This window comes from Sinohyriopsis cumingii, chromosome 15 (assembly GCF_028554795.1).
Source record: "Sinohyriopsis cumingii isolate HCF-2022 chromosome 15, ASM2855479v2, whole genome shotgun sequence".
NCBI lineage: Eukaryota > Metazoa > Mollusca > Bivalvia > Unionida > Unionidae > Sinohyriopsis > Sinohyriopsis cumingii.
In genome coordinates this window covers 64,546,541-64,554,406 of record NC_142975.1, presented here as the reverse complement: position 1 = coordinate 64,554,406, position 7,866 = coordinate 64,546,541, and positions in this window count along the sequence as shown.

The following is a 7,866-nucleotide window of genomic DNA, read 5'->3' as shown; positions in this document are numbered from 1 at the left end:
TAGATATTCTCACAGAGGCGTTGAAATCGATATATTCTAGTTAGGGGTTCAATAATAATAATCTATTCAATCGATCCAGATTGTGCGCATTTTTCATACCCGGTGCCCATAGGCTGTCCCTTTTTTTGCTGATTCCTCTCGATGAGATTCATCAGGACTTATTTCGTGGCTCGACACTACCACCTAGAGATAAAATGTCTGTGAAAAGTCCATGTCAAAACTCTTTAAAGAGGAGACTATTGGTCCACTTGTATAATTAAGATATTATCTGCTTGCCGCATATGCTGTACCCACCCACCCCCTTTATGTAGCTACAAGTTCTGGAAATCGGTTAAAAAAATTCTTTCAATGACTTTGGCTTTTGTTGGAACAGATTCCTGAATAGAAACTGTTCATCAGAAGTTGCAATCGAAATCGTTTAGGTACGGGTTTAATTCTTTTCTTTTTTTGGGGCACCAGACAGATGCCCCCCCCCTCTTTCCTAATTACATAAATTATTTATGTGTTTTTGAGCAGCAGGGAAGTTGAACAGACCAGTGCGTCCAGCCAAAATAAACCTTCCTACGCGAACTTTCTCCGTAGAAGCCTCAGAAAGCAGAAATAACGCCTTCTACGGGAGCTAATTTTCATGCATTTCAGACCAGATGCATCGGTTGGTCGCGCCGTGTGTGTTAGTAAATATAGCGTCCGAGACAGGAAAATAAATTGTCGGGAATAATTTTTTGTGTTATATTTTTTGTTGCAACGTGGGGCTGCTTTGGTCCATTTTACGTCACATTAAAATGATATGATTAAAAATAATATGAGTCGGGAAACTAGCACAGTTGGAGAGCCTCATTCCGCTAGATTAGCGCGAGAACAATTAGCGGCAATAAAGAAACTTATCCCAGCAAAAGAATTGTTCAAGAAAAAAGTGCGTGAGCACGAAGACGTGGAGCAGGGTTTTACCGAGTTATCGTCGAAATTATTAAAGCCAGTTACCGAAGCGACCGAAAGAGTCTTTTTTGGCGACGAGGACGATCCGGATATCAGAAAACGTGGAATTCTTCCCGTGTTGAGAGGAATTGAGGAACATTCACGAGTATTACCGGAACGACTAGCAATACTAGCACAACAACACGATCAAGCACAACCAACAAAAGCAATTGGTTTTAAAATAAAAAAAGGAAAACCTGGAGGAAGAAAACCTGGAGGAGGAAAACCGTTTGATCCCGATGACATAAGAGGAAATTTTACCGAGGAGGGATGGCAAATAATATCACAGCCGTTCTCGACGTTGTATAATATAGATCAATTTGGTAAATTTGCGGAAGATTATTTTAGTGGTCGAGGAGAATATCTGACTAATGAAGGGAAAAAAAGATACGCAAATCGTAAAATTTGGTATAATATGTTATATAAAGTTTACTCGGGAAGATCACAGGTGAGAGAAACGGATCCATACTACAGAAGATTTCTTAGGGCTGCACAGGAAACGTATAATTATAATATGGAACAGGCGGAATTACTAAGAACAACACCTAAATCCTCACGAAGAAGAAAAACAAAACCAAAAGAAAAAGTTCAACCACAGGAGTTTGAAGAAGAAATTCAACCACAGGAATTGGAAGAAGATATTCAACCACAGGAATTGGAAGAAGATATTCAACCACAGGAATTAGAGGCTAGACCAAAGGAAAGAAGTCAACCTCGGAAAAAATCAAAAAAATCGAAAAAGGATATTAGCGACCAGGAACCAATACCAGAAGAAAAAGTTCAACCAAGCGACCATAAACCACCAGCGGACGAGGGAGTTCGAGCACCAATTGAGGAAGAAATTGCATCTCTTTTAAGAGAAAAAGTTGATTATAGTAAACCTGCTGATATTTATTTGAGAGAAGAAAATATCGATGTGCTCAGAGACGATTTTAAAAGATTACAAATTGCTGCGGGTTATACTCTAAAAAATAGGAAATTGTTCTTGAAAGAAGAATTTATTAATTCATTTGGACCAGGAACATGGCCGCAGTTAATTTATTTTGGTAGTTTAAGAAAACCGATGAATTTACTCGATATCGGATATTCAAATTTTAAAAAGGAGGTCGATCACTACAAAAAAATAATGGCAGGCAGATCACCAGATCCTGGAAAAAGCACACCATCACCACCAGATCCTAGACAAAGCACGCCACCACCGCAAGATCCTAAAATAGGAAGCGGATATACCATTTGTCCTGACAGCGTTGTCAACGACGTATCTCGCCTCGAAATATTAATAGGAGGAAAACGAGCCGGAAATAACTCTTCTGAAATAATCAACGAGGCCTCAGATATTTGCCAGCGATTATTCCGCGGCGGTGTCATCAATTCCCACATTTACAAAGAGCTCGTTGACGAACTCATCGATTAAAACAACATAATTGAAATAACATGATTGTTCACAAACATCAACGCAGACCTAGACAGGTCCGCATAGTTAACTCTCGATTGCCCGTATATAAATATATTCACGGTAACGGATTAGGCGATATCGTTGGAAGCCTTGTCACGCGAGTAGTCCCTAAAATCGGACCCGCAGCTAAGCAAATTGCATCAAAAGCAATAGGAAAAATTTGCGAGACTGTCATCTCTGGTATTGGTAATTTAGCCAGTAAAGGCTTCAATGTTGTCAAAAGCAAAATATCAAACTTAATGCGCAAAAAAAAGCAGCCTGTCAAATTACCTAGCACCAGCGAAATGCCCGCTGATGTCAGTAAAGTTATAAACGACGCAGCAAATAAAAAAATAAATGACCTAGTACAGGAAGTTGCAAATACAAGTTTTATTTCGGGTAGCGGTCTTCGTTTTAGACGATAATTTTAATAATAAATGTTCGCACAAGTGTCAAACGAAGTGTTCGACATGGATGAGCCTGTAGGCAAGGACACCTCCGTGCGTGATTTTCAGTATTTCTCGTACGTTGCAGTTGAACCAAATACACCTAATCGCTTGGAAATTCAAGTTCACGATACGACAAGATATTTTCTTCCATCTGAGGCGTATATCGAAGTTATCGGGGAAGTTGTTAAAACGGATGATACCGCTTATTCAGCAGATTTTAGGGTCGGATTTGTTAACAACGGTATTATGGCATTATTCAAGAGTGCCACTTACATGATTGACGGAAGAGAAATTGAGTCAATTACCAATGATACTGACTTAGCAACGATGATTATAGGTCTAGCTAGATACTCGGATGATTTTACTAGATCAGCTGGCCCTAGTATGATGTTTGCCAAGGATAATTCTAATCGTCCCGAAAGTAGGCCGTTCCTTATCAGACAACCCAACAATCGCGCCAATCCTGCTGTTCCCAATCCTGATGTCGAAGATATGATCATTAAACCTTATCCTGATTATAATCTCGGATTTGCCACGCGAAAGTCTATGCTAACACCAGATCGCAGAAGATTCTCTTGTGCTATTCCGTTAACCATATATTCGGATTTTGTAGACATTTCAGGAAAATTATCTACGGGGCAAAACACACCGTTACGTTTGTCAGAAAGGAAAATAGTAACGATGCTATCTGGCGAGAAGGTGCTGTCGATTACGCTACTGGCATGATAGGTCCCAATGACGCCGCGAATAATAACGGTATGGTAAAATTACTTAAATTTACTTTGTGGATGCCAGCGATAACTCCATCAATAATCGAGGAAGAAAAATTATTGTCATTCATGAACCAGGGCGGTAAATCTGTTATGTCTTGGCTGACAACAACAACAGATTCCACAACTATCAATATTAATGGTGATCTTACCTGGCGTATTGCATCGCAGCAGGGTACCTCTGCACCTAGGCATATTTTTATCGCTTTTTTGCGTACCAGTAGATATCATCAATTATACAGTCACATGATATTTGATCACATTGGAGCAACAAATGTGTCGTTGAGAGTAAATGGCCAACAAGAACCATCCGAGGAAATATCAATTGATTTTGAAAATCATTCGACGGCTCGTGCGTATCATCGCTTGTTAAGTTTCATGGGTCGCGATCAAAATATCGATACTGGATTGCAAATATCACAGCTGGATTTTAATAAACTTTATCCTATCTACTACTTTTCCCTGGAGCATCTTGATCTGGTAAAGCAATCTGTCGTTGATATCCATTTCAAAGCCAGAATTAACACAGGTGGACTTAATCACAAAGCAATCGCGGTTATTCTCAGCGATAGAACAATGATCCTAGAAGGAATTAGTGGCAGAATGAGGGTTATCGACGCACCTGTTGAGAAAATGTAACTTTGAAGATTTTCTAAATTTAGATTAAACGATTATTAATATGTCATACGAACACGTCAGCGTAACTCTGACCCCAGGTCAGATGAAAAAACTCCAAACAGCAACAGCAAAGCGATGCGGTGTGAAATTAACCCTGAAAAACGATCAAATTCAGGGCGGTCCTAACAAACTGTCGCTAACTAAGAGTCAACGTGAACGTTTCACCAATGCCAAATCAGCGAATTCCGGCGTTCATGTGAATCTTAGTATAGGTGCCATCAGAGACATGGTCAAAACGGGCGGAATTTTCCCTTTCCTGGCCGCTATTCCTTGATTATTATCCGGGGCTCTTCCGGCAATTGCAAAAGCGATAGGATTAGGTGCGGCCGGAGCCGCAGGCGACAAACTAGCAAAAAGCATAATGGGAGGGCGATACGGTAAAAAAAGGGAAGCGGCCTTTATCTAAGACGACCCCCGTACGGATCCGGCCTAAGATTAGCGCGCCCTATTCAAATTTAGATTTGTTCAGCGAAGCAAAGAATAAAAAAATAAAATTTTTCAGAGGCGTATTTATGCGGGATCAACTACCAGAAAAACCAAACCCCACCGAGACAGGAATAATAAATCTCGATTCAAATACCGGCCCTGGCACACACTGGGTCGCCTACGCGATTAATCCTCGCGAAGTTGTTTACTTTGACTCGTACGGACTAGCTCCACCAAAAGAATTTATCGATTACGTGTCAAAGTTAAATATTCCAATTTGGTATTCGACACTTCCGACGCAGACGTTAATGGATCCAGCGATATGCGGTCCTGAATCAATTAATGTCCTTGATGCAATTTCAAAATCATCCGGTCCGTATCATAGAATCGTATTTGAATACGCCGCAGATAAGTATCATGGTTGATATTTACGGAAGGTTCCTGTACAGGAAGAAGGAAGTAGCTGACGTCGATCTATCAAAGTTCGCCACGAGGGATGATATTAATAATCTTTTGTCGCTGTCAGAAGTAGAATCTGGCGAAGTTGCTATTTTTGAGAACAGCGAAGGAAGATTACAAACAAGCAACGTGAAAATAACCGATATAATCAAACGAGACGAGTATAACGATCGTATTGATCAATTTACTCGCTTATCAGAGTCGGTATCAAAATCCATCGCTGATATCGCCGATATTGTAGCGAAGTTGCCACTGAAGGCCAATATCGCGGATGTGGAAAAAAAGGACAACGAATTATCAGCAACGTTGCTTCTGAAGGCCGATAAAACACTACACGACGATCTTCAGGACAAAGTGACAAAAAGACTTAACAGGCTAAATAACGATCTTAAAAAACTCGACGATACCTTATCTAAATTTAGCAAAAAAATCGAGGAAGATATAAAAACATCCGGCGATAATTCCTCCGCAGCACACGAATTAGCAAAGAAAAAAGCTGATCAAGCATCGCACGATGATCTCAGCGATAAGGTAGGAAAAGTCAGCAAGGATATTACTAACGTTTTCGCCGATATTACCGAAATAAAAACCGTAATGAGTCAGAAAAGCGATAAAACATCACACGACGATCTCAGCGAGAAAACGAAAAAAATCAACGAGGATATTACTAAAATTAACGATGAAATTTCCAAGATACACCAAATCACAAATGAAAAAGTCGATAAGACATTACACGGCGATCTCAGCAACAGCGTGGGAAAAATTAACGAGGATATTTCTGCGGTACGTGATTTGGCGCGTCAAAATGTTGATGTATCATTGTACGACGGAGAAATTCGAGATTTTAACACGAAACTTCTTGACGCAACTACAAAAATTAACGATATTAGCACAAAAATATCGTCGATAAATCTTGGAAGATTAGCGCGTGTTATTATACCATTCGAGGTAGAAAAAGTAGAAAAACTTCGTTGTTATGTGCCATTTGTGTTAAAAATGCAAATAGTTATGTGGACGCCCGAGAATAACATATTTAGCTTTACCGCGCCAATTGCTGGTATATATCGAATATATTTTATCTCCGTGATAAAATTCAAAATAATAAAATCGGGTCACACCCACGACGAATCTTTAAATATTTTTATACTTGCAAATGCCACGGAAACATTTATACTAGAACCACCAGATAGAACCACGACAGGACCAACACCTTGTCATGCAATTTTCGAATATTTATCCGGAATATATCCAATTGGTTAGATAAATTAACTAATAAATGACCGCATCGGACTACCGATACAATCAGGCGCGTTCATGGCAGGATTCACTAAAAAAACTCCTCGACGAATATCAAACAAAAATAAAAAAATATCAATGCAGATTAATTGCCATCGATGTTGCCGTATACGCGGTAAGCGCAATTATCGCCGGCGCGGGTATAATCTTATCTGCGGTAACAACAATCACGCCGATCATAGCAACGATAATAATCTCATCAACAACGACAATCGCGGGTGTTCTTAATATTATCGCAAAAAAAATATCATCATGCACGAGTGAGAAATTATACCTGTACACGAGTAAACTATCCCAGGTCAACGAGGCGTATTCGAAATTATCATCGCTGCTTTCTGAAAGTCTCAACGACGGGGTTATATCCGATCTCGAATTTTCCATGATGGTAAATATCTACTCCGAGATTGAACGAATGAATATCAATAATGTCGGAACTAGCTCAAATCGTGACAAACACGACACCACCGATAACAACGCTGATATCGGCAAGCTCAACCAGGCCAGAATTTAGTATCGATTTTCCAACACCAATTAGCGTTAAAGAAATTGCGCTGTCACAGTTACGCGTCTATAACAGCTGGCTCAATGTTAGATCGAAATCATTTGGTAGATTATCGTCGAATAATTCGCTTGTTTTTGCCAATAAAAACCGTCCCGATGGAACTCCCGATTGGATCGTCGTTGGCATACCAACAGGCAGTTACGAAATTGAGCAAATCGATAAGGAAATAACCAGTAGAATATCGAATATAACCGGCGATGCTAAGCCAGGAATAAAAATATTAGCACACGAACCAACGTTGTCATTGATAATCGAGGTAAAATCGCCATATATCGTCGATATTTACCAATCATCGATTAGGACAGTTCTAGGTTGGCCCGAAATCACACCTCTGGTAAAACCAGAAAAACCAGATTTTATTATTCCAGGTTGGCACGAAGAAGCTCCTCCAGAGCTACCGGAGCCAAAAAAATCAGATTTTACCACCGACGAAGGATGGTACGGAGATTTTAGACACAGAACTACGATCCACAATGCCATCAACCTCATGAACAACCACAAATTTAACCTGGTAACGTTCGCTTTTGCTTTCAGGGACAACAAAATTCTCTCATGGTTGCCTCTTCCTAAAATTCCCCCCGGCGTGGAAATCTTCGACGCTACCAACAAATTATCTATCACGTGAAGTTTTTAAATCAACTCGCGAATGATGTTGAATATTATCACAATATGTTCATTCGGGCGATAATTGATGATATATCAATTGCCGATTATGTTCTTCCTATTAGCAGCTTCAAGTTGATGAAAAATTCAGGAGAAAAACAAAAATTTATGACAGTATTCGGATTAACCGAGGAAACGCTACCAAATTTCAAA